Source organism: Protopterus annectens, chromosome 2.part0 (genome assembly GCF_019279795.1).
Source record: "Protopterus annectens isolate FY-2018-M chromosome 2.part0, PAN1.0, whole genome shotgun sequence".
Classification (NCBI taxonomy): Eukaryota; Metazoa; Chordata; order Ceratodontiformes; family Protopteridae; genus Protopterus; species Protopterus annectens.
The window spans coordinates 180,467,046-180,486,025 of NC_056728.1; positions in this window are offsets into that span (position 1 = coordinate 180,467,046).

An 18,980-nucleotide genomic window follows, 5' to 3' on the forward strand; every position below is an offset into this window, starting at 1 on the left:
CTTTAAAAAAATCATCTCAAAAATACATGGCTCTGCTCCTGCATAAACCCTGCCTAATGCCCATGCCTTCCTCTCTCTCACATTTCAATCCCTCACAAATTGCAAGATCTTAAAGCTCTTCTAACTCCTACTCTGCTGCTATACCATATCCTTAAGCTACTGCTCAGACTTTATTGCTTCTATTCTTCTTAACTCTCTCTCACTATACGTCTGCATAACTAACTTTCTGGCTGCTATTTCTACATCATGTATGATGAGAGTGACTATTATCATCTTTAATGTTTTAACTGTATAGAACTGTTTAGATGTGTAGTAATATATTACAACATCTTGTAGCAGTTTGTTCTTTCTACTTATTTTTATATAGTATTTCTAATGTAATATTTATTGTATTGTATTATACTGTATTTGTATTGTACTGTATGTGGAGCTTTTTTCCCCGGGCCTCTGCTGAAAACAGGTTCTGCAGACCCAGTCAGACCACCCTGGTAAACAAATGACAAATAAATAAATAAATTAAGGTTAAGATTGATATTTGATTGACAGAATGCCTCTGTAAAATTTTCATATGAATACTCCTTACAAAACTACCCAATAAATCAAGAAAATCATTTTGAATGTGGCACATTTTATAGAGATTATGATTTAAATATACTCACGTGTATCACATTTTTGCAACATAATGTTTAATTGTAAAGAAGCCTTTTTTATTCAAGTGTTCTCTATGCTGCGTTTTTTCGGCATATACTTTTTTATTTTTAATCACTTAGTATACATCCCAGTAATTTCTGATTATTAAAATAACCAGTCAAAAAGTTTAGGAAATGTCAGTTTTTGTATTAACTGCATTTAAATAACTGACATATTTTAAAAACTGCATTGAACATAAAGGAACACTCACATTAAAACTCTCATAATAATCCATGAGTTAGCTCAGTGGTACACAAACAGAATGGCAGTTTACAATAACAGAAACATAAATTTAGAAAAACATTTGCTTAGTAAGACAGCAGTAAATGATTAAAAGTGACATCATACTAGTGGGCTTCTAAGCATTGGAACAAAACCTTAGCTCAGTCACTTCCTCTTTTGGCTATCTTTATTTGCTGACAAAGTTATGTCTGTGCATGATTAGTACAGCAGCTGGTGAAAATTTCTTTATACTGAATTATCAGTCAGCAAGAGACATTTCTGCCTTTTCACAAACACTGTGAAACATAGTCCATCTCCCATGATGAAAAGGAAATGGCTACAGGCATATAAATATGTTGCTCAGGCATCAGTGAAATGGTTTTGGCTTAAGACAGAGGAAAAGTGAATAACAGGGCAACTTTGTCCCCAAGCCACAAACAAAAAAGTACAATGTTAAGAAATTGTTACAACTGTCTTGACCGAATTCTCTCTCACTCTCTCTCTCAGTCTCCCATAATACGACTTAATTTAAAACGGGTTATAGATTTCAGGTCATTACTCCTATTGTGGTTTGTAATTATCATGTAAAAACTGGTATAACATACTGGGTCTTTATTAGAACACCGAAAAGACCAAATGTTGAATGGCTTAAAACTCAAAAATGCCATTGATCAAAATAGCTCAGCCCCCCAACCCCCTCCCTCCGGCTAATTATATATACCAATTCGGAAATTGCAGTACAGTGAGGAAAGGGCAAATTTTCCGATCTTCACTGTACCGCAATCTCACAAAAACCACCTCAATTAACGGCATTTTCGAGTTTTAATCCGTTCGACATTTGATCTTTTTGGTGTTCTAATATAGACCCTAACATACTGTATCTAACCATAATTTTGCAAACTATCTCCATATAGTACATGAGGGACTGTTAGTGTTACTGTTTGCTTACTACATTATAGGCTATAGTCAGCATTGCCTTGTTGAGTGTTATATAATTTGTCAATATGTACAGCAATTAATTTAATATAACTTAATACTTTTGAAGCAAAAACTTAATTTTGCTTTATGGCAGCATGATGAACCCTAAACCAAATCATTATTCTTAACTGATCATCTTATGTATTGCTTGAGCTAATTGCATGATTGAAATACTGTCCAAACCCATTTTAAAAGCAACCTTTCTTTATTTTTAATAAAACTAGTGATGAGTTAGTCCAGGGTAATGCATCAGTATCTTGTTGCATAGTCCATGTTGCAATGACCAATAAATAAAAGAAATTATATGACCAGTAAATAAAAAGCAATTTGTTTAAAAGTCTTCTGGTGATATATGTTAGAAGTAAAACAAGTCTGTGTACACATGTATTCAATTTTTTGTACATATCCAAATGAATTGTTTGAGAGGTTCACAAATCTAATTTTAATATCAGATTGTTGACAAGTTGTCACTGCACACTTTTAAGATCTACATGAAAAAATTCTATTCAATTCCTAAAATAATCTTTTATTTATTTATTTTTGCAAATTGTCTTTCACTAATGGGAAAAAAGTCTTTTGGTCCTATATAAATCTAAAATCAAACAGGTCAGATAAGAACAATGACAATGCACTGTATGCATGTAAGATTGTTCCAGATCCATTTTCACCTTGAAATGTCTTTCATATGTCTAAGATACCTATATGTTGTCATATTTATACATACTGCACCCAACACCATCATTATCTCTGGTTAGAGACCTGGATAATTCTTTTTTTATTTATGTGTATGAACTCTCTCTACTCCAGCTGAATTGCTTTTTTTCTTATTTCTAAATTGAATACTTTTATCTTTAAAGTTTAACCTGTATAAACATAAGATGCCAGTGCTAAGGTAGATTTGATTGAATTTCCTCAGAAGTCATGAAACTCAAAAAAAATTAAGAAGCAAATGCCCCTTAACTACACTTGTATGTATATTCTGAAATATGATCAAATTTATGGTCACTGGAACATGTAGCAAGAAGTATTCCATTAGAAGCCCCCCACTGTGCCTGATTTAACCAATTTGCCAAAATCTTAAAATCTTAGGACAGGCTATTTCCATGCTACTACATCTTAAATTGATAACTTGTAAATATTCAGTTCCTGATGGGAAATGTTTACTGTTGATTAATGTAATCCATAGCCTATGCGTTTTATATATTTAGTCCCTGACACTGGGACTCTGTTCAACAGTGTCCTACAGAAACACAAAATAGTAAATAAATAAAGAACTTAATAGACAGACAGTTTTCTGTTTTCATTGGCCATCAAAGCACCTGTCATATAGCAACAAGTAATGGCAGAAGAGAAAAGAAGAACTGGAACATGATTTAAGTTAAATTTATACTGACTGAGTTTCCAAGTTCTCACCAATATGTGTTTGTATGCCTTTAAGCAATAAACAACCTTTTTGTAATTTAAGCAGTCTATCCTGAATTCTGCCCCACCAGTGTGCTCTTTGTTAATTAACCTGATGAAAACTGTAACTGGCTAGAAGTTCATTAGATTAGACGGATTGATGGCAGAGCTGAATACTAATTGAGATTTAATGTGCAACAAACCCTGCTGTAATCAGAAATGCAGTTTTAATCTACTAAATGCCTTTTTTACTTGGTCCCCATGGAATGATAACACCAGAATAGCTGGTTAGCAAAATTACAATCAAACTAAAAATCTGATCCCTCAAACAGAATGTGTCCTTGCTTGCTTTTGAATTGCTGCAACAATTATATGAATATTGTATCAACTTATACAAGCAAATATATGGAAACAAATTGTCAGCTGTGTACTGTAATTTAACAGTCTGTTGCAAAAATATACTATTTCCCAAGATATGAATTTTAACTAGAAAATATATGCTGCATGAGTTCTTATCAAAATGATATGAAAACAGGCTACAGTGTCAGTGAGTTTCTAAACAATCAGTAGTTATTGATAATTATGATATATCTGACTGTTCCCTGTTCTCAAAATGTTACTATTCCTACAGATTCAAACATTAAACCATTGTCTGAGCAAAACAAATTTAGATTATAAAGTGAATCACGGGAGAATCAAGTTATTTTATGAAGTCCTGCCAAACTGCAAGCTCCTATGCCCTTGATAAAGTTATTAACATGAAAAAAGTGAGGAATTTTTAAAATGGAAAAATGCAATCACAGAAACATGGTGATCAAAGTGTACATACCATGATATCAAAGTAAGCTAACATGATATACACAAACTTTTTATTTTTTTTTTATTTTATTTTATTTTTGCATGTAAGTCATGGAAGAAAAGAAGCTTGCCAGTGAAGCTAATATTCATATGGGTGGGTAGTTTGTGCTATTTGTTTGCTTTATGCTCATCTCAGTGTATATAGTAGTTTCAAGAAAGCATTAATTTTTACACATTTGAGAGTATTTTACATGAAAACATGATTATCCTTCATGACTGATTTCCTTTTATACATTTATGCTTCTTGATTTCTATATTAGAATGGAGTTTATTGCTAAGAAATAATTGTTACTGTGAATATAACATAAGGGAATGTAGTATCCAAGAAGCATAATGTGCTGTGGGATTGTAGGACTAAAGAAAAACTGACAACTGAACTAACCTGGCCACATGTTGTATAGAGATGAAGCCCAGACTGGAAAACAACATATCCATGTTAGATTAGTAGCACAGAGGCTGCAGGGGCTGTGTAGGGGGAGGGTGGCAGAGTGCAACTGACCCATGGGTGATTAATATCACAGGGGCTGCAGGGACCATGTTGGAGGATGGTGGCTGTGAGCAGCTGACCATGTTTAGTTAGCATTACCAGGGCTGTAGAGACTGTAGAAGGTCAGATGAGAATGTGCAGCTTACCTATGTTTGATTACTGGCAAAGGTGCTGAAGGGACTGTATATGGGCGGATTGGAGTGTGTAAATGATGTAAGGTCACTCTTCATTGGGAAGGGTGGCAGCTCAGCTTGCTGCACTGGCAAAATGTTGAGGGGTGCAGCTGTGCTACTGACCTCAAGGTGCATGATATGGACCACCTGCAAGCGGTGCTCCTCTTGACCAGTACAGTTTGCAATGGTCACTGCACAAATGCATTTCCTGGAAGTAGTGTCAGCATTGTGCGCAAACCTTCTTTGGGTGCAGACTAGAATTTCATACAGTAGACTCACTCTCACAGCAGATAATAGTACCACTCTTAATTCTTGACCCTCCACCACCCAGTGGCTTGAATAAACGGGTCTATATTACAACGTCAAACTCACAGGAGTTCGAACATTGTAATATTGAACCCAACAGTCAGAAACATGAAAATAGTGAAGCCACGGCACACCGATTTTTTCTCAGGGAAAAAAATTGGTGGGCTGTTTTTGGGGATTTGCTATTTCCTCCACTGTGGTGCGATCTCAGATTGGTATATTTAAGTAGGGGGTGTGTGGGGGGCAAAGCCCCCTACATTAGTTTAAGTTTAAAGTGTAAGTTTTATTTTTTTTGTCACGGAACAGCAATTTTTTTCCCCAGGAAAAAAATTGCTGTTCTATGTTTTCGTTATTATTGCCTTTCAAACTGCACAGTTAGATATTACAATGTTTGAACTCCTGTGAGTTCAATGTTGTAATATAAACCTGAATGAACTGGTGAGCTCTTGACCAAGGAAGATCAATTAGATCTGTTTCTGTTTGGTGCTTGGGAGGTGGTAATGATGATTGGGTGGGTAATGGCCCACAAAATTTAAAAAAAAAAAAACTTTAATAAATCATTAAGGAAATAGTCTTTTTTCTTAGTATCATGTAATGGAAAGGGCAAACAAACTCCATAAATATACCTGATGGCAGTGATACCTGGGTGTTTATGATTATGAGAAATTGCTTCCCTTATCCAAACTCAGACGATGAATTATTGTCTGACTTGTGTATCAAGTTCTACACACAGACTCAAGGCTTCCCATTATCGTTTTTGGTGCTAGAACTTCCTGATTCAGAGGGTGATGACTGACTTTGTACTTATGTCATAAATCTTAAGATCATGTTTTGAACACTGACGTCCACATAGGTGCAGAACAATAAGCTGCTCACCATTTGGTGATAAGGTAAGTTAATGTGACTGAGGCAGTTGAAAACCAAACTATATGCCACGTGTTGATGGGATAATGCTACAAAATCTGCTGTGTGGGATCTGTAAAACAACTTCTCTAATATGCAGGTGGAGATAATGGAAGTGTATTTAAATTGGACTCTATTCAAAATATCAGTAGATCAGATGGTGGTGGAAAGAAGTTGTACGTAAAAGGAAGTTGGCAGTTGTTCTGATAGCAGGCCTAGGTCAGTGAGCAGTCATGAAACAAGCCATCATGTTAAACTTAGAATCATTATGTGCTATATTGACTGTTGTCTAGAGTTGATTAATAGATACATTCAACCCTGAAAGGCAGCATTTGCAGCCTTCATCAATAAGACGATCTGTGTTTGAGTGGAGATCATTGAGGTAATGGAGAATGAGGTTTTTATGGCTTCTCATAAGTTCTGACAAACTATCTTGCAATTTGGAAGGTACAGGGCACTATTTTTGCCCTTCTCCACAAGGATATAGAAACAGTAATATCAAAAGGGGACATTGTTGTATGAGCAAGTCCTGAATTTGTTGGAAATGATTTATTTTTGAAGTAGTATTGTCGAAAATGGCTGGTGGAATTAGGCCCATTTCTGAAAATGAGATGATAATTGCAAACAGTTCTAAAGAGGTAAGGCTGCAGGAATACAAGAGAACCAGCCAGAAATGACACAAACATGGGATATATTCAGAGTACAATGTTTAATGTACCTTTGCAGTGTTGTATAGAAAGTGGAAACAGAACCTTTGCACTTGCAAACATGAATGATGGACTCCATTTTTAAAAAAGAGAAGAGGGCATGTGTGTTGCATGTGTACTGAGTGCACAGACATTACCTACAATGGAAGGCCTGCATCAGGCTGTTGGAAAGGATGCTACACTCAATAAATGAGCCTCTGATTTTGAGGGAGCAGTGTAAGTTCTGTCAAGATGATGGAGCAGTTGGTTAACTCTCTGTCATTGTTCAGGCATTAGAAGGGTCATGGGTGTCAACACGTGTCTTGTGGACCAGAAGCCTCATATAGCTCTCCACTCCAGTATATTTTTCAGGTGGTGATACAACATTATTGAATCTCTGGGCACTGTTGCCTGCAACTGAATCTCTATATTCACATAGTAGGAGATGTAGGTCTGCATTCTCTGTGTTAAGTTAAATAGGAACAGTCTGACTAGGATTCTGTGGATGTGACTTGTATCCTACTGTTCATGATTTTAATATACTGGATTTAAAAAAAAACTGAGATCTGAAATATGTCTAGGTAACTGGTCCTTAAGTAAGTACTAGGCTAGCAGTCTGCAGACCATGACAAACCTGGACAATAACTCATATTTAGAACTTCTCTCAGGCTTGAAGGAGGGCAATACAAGATATACCTGGCAGAATATAAGGCTGCTCATCCACTTACTCTGAAGGTGTCAAGGACGCTCTTCTACTTGCCATATAGTGGAAGTTTGATCCAGATAGGGGGGGGTATGTTAGGATATGAATCTATCATAAGAACATGTCTTATTTAGGTGTTGATGAAAGTTTACTTCCTTTAATGGGATATTTGAGGAAGAATTTGTTTTGTGAATGTATAGAAGGTCAGAGAGGGCTGGAACTTTCATAACTCAAAAAGCAAGATGCAGATCCCCACAGATGAGTCTATAAGAAACTGATTGCAGAGAAAGGACTGCTATTCTGTTCAGATAACTAAGATTTGTGAGGCCCGTGATCTTTTTTAGTTAAGAACCTCTGAAGATATTCAAATTGAGAAATATGTTTCGACCAATATTTGCCAGAAGGGGTATAGTATTCAATAACAGGTCTGATGAGATAAGATTAGAGGGGAATTAAGAGTTCACTGGATTCAGAGGCCATGCCTTTGGAACTTAGATGTCTCTTCAAACTCCTGTGGCGACAGGATGGCCAAAAGATAAGAACTTAATAACAAGAGTGCTTAGATCACTTACAGTTGTGTCTGATTGGATGGGTGTGCCATCTGTATGGTGTGGAAAATGTTATGGTTACCAGAATTAAAGGTAATATATACTTTCACATTGTTTGACACCATTTTTGTTCATCTTGTTGTTACATGGTTTAACCCATGTTGGAGCAACTGCTACTCATTGGAAGATCGAATTATGACCACCAGTTGTTGTTTTCAACCTTAGATAACCACAGGCCAGCAGTAATTTTACAAAGCTAAATTGATGAGGATCCAGTGTTAATAAATTTTCAATATCCAGATTAATAGATCTGAGATAATATATTCCATAACTTTAGATATGAGACTGATGGGACTAAGGGTCTACGGATGGGCCACTCTTGTGTAACTGCATTACAAAGGCTGGTTTCCTAGCATCAGGAATGTAACCAGTGGGGAGAATTAGAAGAGGTTAAGTAGGTGTTCGGAAAGGCCATGCTTGGCACTGATAATCAGGTAACCAGGTGTGTTATCTGGGCCCATGGATGAGGTGGTGTTAGCTCTTGATAGGGCTGACAGGACATGCTCTTTAGTAATAAAAAGGATGGCTGTGACTGTAGAATAGCTACAATTGTGAGTGCAGTAAAATTTGCACTAAATTTGTCAGCCAGGATATTAGCTATTTTCTTTAGTTCAGAGTGGGCAGTACTACTGTGGACTAGCTCTGAACTTTGATAATTGTTAGTTTTTAGCTTTCTGACAGTGTTAAATAAACATTTGCAGTTAGAGATGTGAAGCATATATCGTTGTTCTTCTGCAGATGATGTCCTCTTGGTCTCAAGTGGCTGTGATCCACAGCATGCACTTCAGTGATTCACCAGTGGGTGTGAAATGGCAAGGATTCAGGTCAGCAGCTTCACATGTGACAGCATGGCACTCTGGAAAGAAGTGACTTGACATTTAAAGCACTGACTACCCCAAGTGGAGGAATTTAAATATTTTGGGATCTTGTTCATAAGTAAGGGTAGAGGTGCCTGGTAGAGCCTTTAACGATTGACCAATGGAAGAATGAAATGGTGGCAGTGTTGTAGGTACTTATCTGACTGTGATGGTGAGACAGTAGCTGATTCATAAGACAAAGCTTACAATTTACCAGTCAGTCTAGTCCCCCATCCTCACTTATTGTTCTTGTTTATCACTACAAATATGGTGTAGTTATTGAAAGGAAGCAACTATGAATACAACTTATAGAAATGAGGTCACCCTCCATGACTGAGTGAGCAGGTTGGTAATTCAGAGGATCAAAGACTACAGCCACTACTCAACCAGGTTGAGTGGACTCACTTCAAGTGGTTTGGGCATCTAGTGAGGATGAGCTTTGGTCTGCTTCCTGAGAAGGTGAGCCCGACACAGCCCAGAGGAAGTAAGCCCTACGATGAATCCAGGAAATGTTACATAATTATAAATCTCTTCTTCATCTGTCTAAGTACACTATGGATTCTGCATAATAATCTGTAGATTTTGTTGTAGGTAGAGTAGGCTGGTCTTGTCTGCTGAGCTTGCTTCTGTTATGACCATCAAAAGGACGGTGGTTTAGAAAATGGATGGATGAGTGGATGCTTGCAATCATGATGGATGGCTAAATGGAAATCTATTTGTTTTCCACCAGAAGAGCAGAAAAACATATGATAATGGATCCCACAGTCATAAAAGTAGAATTAGATGAAAGCCGCAGCATGACTGATTAATCCCTGCCCATCATTATGCATGAGAGAATCATTATGTGAATTCTTGGTACTGTGACTTCACTGAGGGACTTGGCTTGGAAAGAGCAAGGCATTTTTCAAGTGAAGTTTGTTAAATTAGTCATGGAACATTAACAAATAGGAAAATATGATAATGCACAGATGCTATCATTTCATGGTATGACCAAGACTATAAAGGGCTGTCTGATACCAAATGGCGAATATGGTTGGACATCCAGTGCACAACTTGGTGCTTGATGCCACATGTGGACTTGGATCTACTTACTGGATACAAACCAGTACAGGTGTTGTGCTATGTATCTATCCATGATGGGTATCAACAATCTAAAGGGCAAATTTAAATGTTTTATTGGCAAGTGCTAACATATTCAAGAATGGTTAAACACAGTAAATAAACACATCAAGTTGGCATCACCTTCCCTCACAAAACATCAGATAATCTTAAAAAGTACACACAATGGCAAGGACATTAATGGAGGAAGGATAAACAATCAAACCTGTCCAAGAAAATAAGAATTTACATGCATGAAGGATAAAGAGCAAAAGACAGAAAAAGAGAGGAAGAGAGAGAAAGTAAAAAAAAAAGAAAAGAAGTGGAAAATGATAGCAGTGGCTGCAAGTGTCTCTAGTTTTTAGAAGAAGATTGTTGAAATGATAGAATTATCTGAGGAGCTTAAACATTCACATACACCTCAAAGATAAAAAATATGTGAGTATTTATGGGTCTCTCAAACAAAGAAACAGAACGAGAGAAATTAAAATAAATGGGTGTTGATAGTAGAAAATGGACGACAGTGGCATCCATTGTTACAGTTTGTATAAGAAGCTCTTTGAAATGTTAGACTGGACTAAAGAACACGGTTGGCAAAACGAGGACAGACAAAGAAGCCATAGACATAGAAAAGTATCATCATATACCCAAATATGATGGTGTAACCTCTAGGAACAAAATACACATGGAAATAACTGGAGAACAGAAGCTCAATACATGAGAGAAGGAATTGGAATGGTAAAAGTCAAAGGGTGTGAGCAAACAAGAAAGGAAACAGGCTACTATAAATGGAAACAGTAGAACTGTTCATGGAGGCCTACTTACAGACTCCATCTTCAGTCAGATAAAGGAAGCAATGCAGTAATAACAACTGGTCTTCACAAGTAAACCAAAACTGTTTTAGAGAGAGAGAGAGAGAGAGAACGAGCAGCTCACCAGTAACATTACTGACACCCATAGTCTACCCACAAATTAATCACATCAGGATAGCATTAACTTTAAAAAACAAAGCAGGAGGTAGCAGCCGCGGCTATGTAGAATAACAGCTTTATTAGTAAAAGAGGTGAGCGCTTTTGTGGCACCAGCCACTTCATCAGACAATCAAAGAACAGTAAAACACATCATTTATACCAAGCTTGTCATTGCCATCAACTACCCAATTAATCCTTAAAACCATATACATAGTATAAAAAGTTTTATACCTAGTGTGAAAAATTTTAAAAGCTTAAAATTAAAAACAGCTTGACAATAGAAACAGTATATCACATCATACAACTTAATTCATACAATATAAAAGTATAGAAAAGTATAAAAGGTGGAGGGGGAGGGGGGTACCACCTACTATTTTGTTAAATCTCTATTTAGAAGAATGGGTTTAATATTAATTTTGTTATTCAGGCCTACTCCAATGTTAGCTCGTAGCCTTATAATCCATTCTAGTTCCCTAGTTTCTACTCTATTCCTAACATCTCCACCTCTATTGACTCTATTCCACAGTCTGTCCTGCCTTCTATGTTGGAATGACAACTCGAAGGCTGAGAGACCGAATGAGGGAGCATATATATGATATCACCAGAGAAATAGAGACACATGCCTTAGCCAGTCATGTGAGGGACCATGATGAGACACACACATTTTTATTTTTAGTAATAGATAAGGTCTATACCGACAATAGAGGTGGAGATGTTAGGAACAGAGTAGAAACTAGGGAACTAGAATGGATTATAAGGCTACGAGCTAACATTGGGGTAGGCCTGAATGACAACATTAATATTAAACCCATTCTTCTAAATAGAGATTTAAAGAAATAGTAGGTAGTACCCCCTCCCCCTTCACCTTTTATACTTTTCTATACTTTTATATTGTATGTATTAAGTTGTATGATGTGATATGCTGTTTCTATTGTCAAGCAGTTTTTACTTTTAAGCTTTTAAAATTTTTCACACTAGGTATAAAACTTTTTATACTAGGTATATGGTTTTATGGATTAATTGAGTAGTTGATGGCAATGATAAGCTTGGTATAAATGCTGTGTTTTACTCTTCTTTGATTGTCTGATGAAGTGGCTGGTGCCACGAACGTGCTCACCTCTTTTACTAATAAAGCTGTTATTCTACATAGTCGTGGCTACTATCTCCTGCTTTGTTTTTTACTGTTATTTCATTGTTGTTGGAGGTAACTCTTGCCAGCACTGTTTGGTTTTTACTGCGGATAGCATTAACTTTACTAATGAGTACAGAAACTATCTACTCTCTACCATAAGTACATTACCAAATTATTTTCCCACAGGATGATAAACCATAATCTGATTTTGGATTATCTCCCCCTCAGTTCTGTCCATCAGTAGATTATGCAGCCACTTTGCACTTTTCTGCTGTCACAGTTAAACAAACCTAGACTCATCCTGCAAAACTAACCCACCTCACCCAACCTCTTCCCACTATCCTCAAGCTAGCAAAAGATAAAACTGCCAAACCCATGACATGCATATTGTCATAATTGTTTCTGTAAATTAAAATGGGTTACATTGCACTCTTGTCTGTGTCCAGCTCATGAGAGAGGGGATAACGTATCCAGTAAACAAGATTAGGACCTACTTCAAAGGCATTTGAGCAATTTTTTTTTTTTTTTTTGGTGAGGGAAACCCCACCCTGGGAACCCAATCTAGTAAGCTGGGGTCTGCACAGCCCTTTAATTATATTTTACTACATTATTATTACATCTTGAGGGAAAGGGAATTCCCTTATTCATTGACCACAATCAGTATATGTAAAATGTAAAAATGTGTGCATTATTGTATTATATTCAGCAACCAATTTAAATGGCATACAAAATATCTGTTGTTGTTGATAACAATCAGAGTATGATAGTTTTTCAGGAATACTGGTACCAGTTACAGAGAGAAGCAGAGTCATATTTACTGTCTACCTGATGCATGCCTTGCACGGTCTGTGTAAAAGTCCACCTGGAAGGTAAACTTCTTATGCCGCATATTGTTAAACTATTCCCCTGGATTTACTAAACTTCCATGCAGGACTAGCTTTGTACTGCACGGAAGTGACTGTTTAGGTGCAGGGCAGCAGCATTCCATACATATTAATAGGGAGCACTGCCCGAGCTCCTAGGTTTACATGGAGCATGTAAGAGTGCAGGGGGCATGTCTGAGATCAGAGCTCTCAGAATAAACATGCCCCTGCAATGTCAAACAGTAGAAAGGGTTATGCAATGAGCGAGACCACTCACAGGTGACCGCATATCCCCACCAACAGTCCCCCTTGTATATAACAGCAACAGAATGTAGTAACAAAATGAAGAAACCCTATTTTTTTTTAAATCTGATTGAAGCTGAATATAGGTGTACAGGTGTGCCCATCGCTTAGCTATGGTTAAAGCAGCTTAAAACGCTGAAGCAGATAATGAAGAAGATATATGCCAATGAAGCAACACAGCAATAGTGTAGTGGACAGAGCACTCGCCTAATGAACAGACATTCCTGGTTTGAGTCCCACTACAGCACATTCTATTTTACATGGCAAAGCACGTTATGACCAATTTTTTTGTTGCATAACCCACTAAATAACATATATTTATGAACTGGAGTACTGCAGTAAATGCACATGTGAGGCGTCAGTTTCATAATGAATAAGGCACTGTTAAGCAGGTCTAAGCACAAATAAGCAGTAGTAAGCATATGTAAGCACTGGTAAGCGGCCATAAGCCCATTTGCTCGGCAATAAGCAATGCCTACACCAGCTAAGAAATTCTAAAGCTAACTCTCTGTAATCAGATGTAGCAGCAGGTTAGCAGTGCTTACCATCATGCAAACCCACTTACAACTGCTCAAAAGTGCCTTAATCACTCTGTATCCAACGGCCCTTGTTCTGCCCATCAAAAAAATAAACAGCCATGCAGGTCTCGAACCTTATACGCCATAGTCCCAGTAGTTATCCACCAAGCCATCACAGAAGTGCCAAAGACTGAGGTAGTAGTAAACATGTCCTCACCATAGTATAACCAAACTGAACCTGTGAAAGGCATCAGTATACAGTCATATGTGCCATAACCCATTACATAACATAAATATGTGAACTGGAGTACAGCATTAAGCCCAGATGTTAGGTGTAATTGTAATAGAGTGTTGAAGTCCCCAATAAAACACAAGGATCCCAAAGTCTGTATGTACATATCAATCAGGGATACCAGGCATACATATAAGGTGTAATGAATAATAACACAATGCCAAGAAGGCATTATAATGAAGGTCTAATGTAAACAATGCTATGCATTGTACAGGCTAGCTTAGGAGGTGTGAGCAATGTGTAGACCAGCTAACTCTTTGTGCCCATTGGTATACCCCTTTAAACAATGCTAACCTTAGGTAAGCAGGTTTGCCCATAGCTTAGCTTTTTCAAAACCGGCCAATCATGGAAAAGTGCAGGAAATCGGCCCTACTTAAACCCGAGAGGCGGGAATACATCTCATAACTGGTTTTAGCTTCCCCTTGCAGGCACTATGGCAGTAAGGGGAGAAAGAGTGTGCTTCCAGGCGCAGCGCTGGTGCATCCAGGAGTCCAAGGTCTTGGCAGGACTCCTAGTTAAAGACCATGCACAGAGACTGCTGCAGGGCCAGTACCAGGGCTCCCAATATAAGGCAGAGGCCTGGGACCATCTTGCCCGTGACCTCACCAGTGCCACTGGCATACCCCAAACTGGTGAGCAGGTCAGGCACCACTATGCCAACCTGAAGCGGCGGAAGGGGGACCTCTTGGAGGAGTGGCTCCAAGAGGCTAGAGCATCAGGGGATGTCCCAGACGTGTGTAAGTATCACCCCAGTATGTGTGTAATAAGTGCCAGCTCAGGTATATCATGGATAGGTATGGCTAAATATTCCTATTATGTCCCCCACAGCTGCAATGGAGCAGGCCGTGAACCAGGAGGCCCACATCTGCCACCTGGTGCGGTTGTAATGCGAGGCAGGTCAGTAATACTCATGCTTTTACTGTCATAGGAAATAAAAATAAAAGTAGTAGTAAATTAATTGCTAGCATAAAACCTGTATTGTTCAAGGTAAGTACTGCATACACTAGAGAATATGGCAGGTAGAGTCTCATATTGTTTGCATGGCAATAAAAGTGTAATATCCTGACAAAACAGGTCTAACTATTGGACTGCATGTGTATATTCTGGTATCATATGATAATGCAGATTTGCAATCATGTAATAATACTGTAGTATTAAGCACTGTTACCCACACCATGCACGATAAATTGAATGTGTAGGAATGCCTGTATATGACAGGTGTAATCCACAGAGGCCATTTAGTACAACTGAGAGACACACAGACAGCAAAAAGGAAAAATGCAGACAACAAAAACTGAATAGCACATGCAACTGAAATGTAAACTGTTATTTTTTTTTAGCACAAACAGCCATGGTTTGAATCCCGTCAGTGGTAGCAGTTTGCATACAGAATCATACCCCACAACTGTACAGATATGTCCAGAATGTCTATTAAAGTGGCCCATATCTATTGCCTATCAACCTGTCCCACTGGGAAATCAGTGGGATGATCCCGGACATATAGGCAGCAAACAGGAAATACAACTGATGGAAACACACCTATGACGACAAACCTGGCACACTAGCAACTCCCCAATACCTTACGTGACTAAGAAGCCACATATGTCCCATTTACACCCCAAATTGTTAAGCTGTGGTCAGAGTGTGCACAGCAGCAGAGTGAGATGTATGTGCATAATAGTAATGTGAAACCTGGTACTGTGTGTGGGAACATTCAGGTAGTCCTAATAAACATTCCTCCCACAGGTCTGTCAGATACTAACACTGTGCCCAGAAATACAAGAATGATATGCAGTTGCTCTGAATAATGAGGTATTATACATCACTGTCACCCACACTGTCCTACAACATATAACTGTCTAGGAATTCTGTATAAGAGGGTTGTTATACAAGGTCAGAATGCATAAGCACAGGGGATTAATAAGACAGAAAGCAGATTGGAGGTATACATCAATATCAATATAGCAGACACAACTGTGATGGACAGTGTTTAAGTTGTAGCAGACACAGCCATGATCTGAATCCTGGGAGTGGAAGTAGACTGCATACATTTTCATACCCCACAACTGTACACGAGGCCAGAATGTTCAGTATATGTGCCCATATCAGCTGCCTGTCCCCCTGTCCCCCTGGTAAGTCTGTGGGATGATCCCAGATGTGTAGCCAGCAAACAGGGAATACAAGTGATTGTCAACCATCATGAGAACACACCTGTCACTGTAGCAACCCCTGAAGTTGTTAGGAGAGCAATATTTCAAGTATGGCCTATCTACACTCCCATGTTGTCAAGCTGTTACCAGAGTGTGTACAGTAACAGAGTGAGATGTATGTGATTAATACTAATGTGTAATCTGGTACTTTGTGTGGCAACAGTCAGGTAATGCTAACAAACATTGCTCCCACAGGTACGTTAGATATGAACACTGTGCTGAGACATACAGACCAATATAACCTGTACTGGTACTGTCCACCAAGGTATTGTAGGGGATTTTGAGTGTTGCAGTTTCTCTGAATAAAAAAGTATCACTGGTCACTGTCGCCCACACTGTGCTACATAATATAACTGTGTAGGAAAGCATGTGTATGTGTGTGTCAGGTCACTAAAGGTGGAAGAGGGCAATATTCTAGATATGTCCAGGCACACCAGCATGTGGTCAACACATGGCCAGATTCTGTGCAGAAAGAGTTGGATAGCATAGTGCAAACCATCAACCTGGAATCTGGGCATATGTGTACAAACAGTTAGTTAGTGTTAACAAACATTCCCTCCACAGGTATACCAGGTAAGAGAAGTATACTGCAGGTAAAACCAGTTCATGTGTAATGATGACAACAGCCATATCACTGACCAAAATAAGGCTATACGGTGGTGTAGTAAGACTTGTAAGGTACAGATAACAGCACTGACTAGAAAAGTAATGTGGACTACAGGAATATACTACTTGTTAATAGACATCCCTCCCCCCACCTTATCTCCAACAATAATCAGCATACCCACCCCAACTGGTATGTACTGACTCTGATAATATCCAATTGTTTGATAAATATTTTAATGGTCCCCATGCATGTGCCATATTGAGTTATTCCAACATTGTTGGCATGGTGCCGTCAATGTACCTGCATGCTGTTCTTATTACCACTGTGGTCCCATATATGCATGTGTTTTGTTTGCTATGCAACTGTTCTGTATCTGGTGTCTGGAGTAATGGGAATATCTATGCATGCTGTTATGCCTAACACTGGAATGTGTTGACTATTAGTAACTCATATATGGCGATGAAATCTTAACACTATAGCACGCTTGGGAAGGTCAGTCCCAGCGGATCCACGTGTCCCACCTCAGCTGGCCGAGGCACCAGGCACCAGCATGTCTGGGTCCCAACCCCAGACCTCTCTGTCCATTGGTCCTGCACCACCTTTAGGTGGAACCACCTCAGGGGATGGGGCTCACCTCCCCTGAGAGAGGGCACGGACAGGCACCTGTCACCAGTCGCCAGGTCGGGGTCTTGGTGTGTAGAGTGATCAACAAGCAGTTCATTGATCTTCTATGCCAGCTCAAGGGCTGCATGCTGTGATTAGAGAGTCAGCCTGGCTCTGTGGTTTAGCCCCCAGCACAGCCACCTTCGGGGCTGTGAAGGTGCAGTGGTGACTGCCCATGGGTGGAGACCTCAGTCCCACTGTTACCACTAGGGGGCTTATGGGCTTCCGATATCCCAACATCCCTCCCCATCAAGGTGTTTACTCCCCACATGTGTCATATACCATCCCTGTATGCATCTTGTGTGTCTTGTCTGTTAACCTACATACCCTACCTCCCCAAATACACCTACTACCCCTCCCCAACATCCCACTCTCACCTGAAAAAAAAAGGGCAATCTGTTCCCACAAAAAAATCTCTCCCCATACATAGCTGTCCATTTCGCACGTGTGCACTGGACACATGTAATCCAGTCTAATTGGCATCACAACTTATTATTGTTGTCCTCACCCCTCTCGCAGGGGTTTGAGTGTCCAAATCTGCCTCCAAATTCAGTGTATATGCACAGCTGTTGCTGTAGAAGAAATTACCAGCTATGGACCCTCCCTACACCCTTCCTGCACATCCCTATATATTTTCCCTACTGTCTTTCCCTCTTTGTGCCCCTTTTTCACCACTTTCCTATCAACCCTTTTTTCTTTTCTTTTAAAAAAATTAACATGGTGGTAAGCAGAAGTAAGCACTTTTAAGCAGCAGTAAGTGGGTCTAAGCCTGTTTGCATGGGGGGAAAGCACTGCCTACACAGATTAAGCAATTTAGAAGCTAATTGAGTATAAGAAACTTTAACAGGAAGTTAGCAGTGCTTACCTCCATGCAAACATATGCAAACCCGCTTACAACTGCTTTAAAGTGCCTTAATCACTCTGTATCCAATGGCCCATGTTCTGCCCAGCAACAAAATCAACAGCCTCTGCACAGCTTGAACCCAGGACCCTACACACCAGAGACAAAGTGATTTATCACTAAGCCATGCCAGCTATACATAAATCTGATGTTTTTAGAAACATATCATCCGTGGCAGTCATGCAGCAGTACAGAAAATGTATGCCAACATCCAGATGTATGTGTGTGTGTGTGTGTAAATATATTAATATCTACACAGATACAACATATCAATATATGTATATAGACATATATATATATATATATATATATATATATATATATATATATATATTTATATATTTAGAAATATATATGAACATATATGCATGCAAATGCCTACATTGACACGTACATATATCTACACCTTTATGTCTACATATACACAGCAAGCTACATATATGTAAGCAGATATATATCTGTGTAGGTATATACAGACATAGTTATACATATGTAAGCAGATATATATATATATATATATATATATATATATATATATATATATATATAT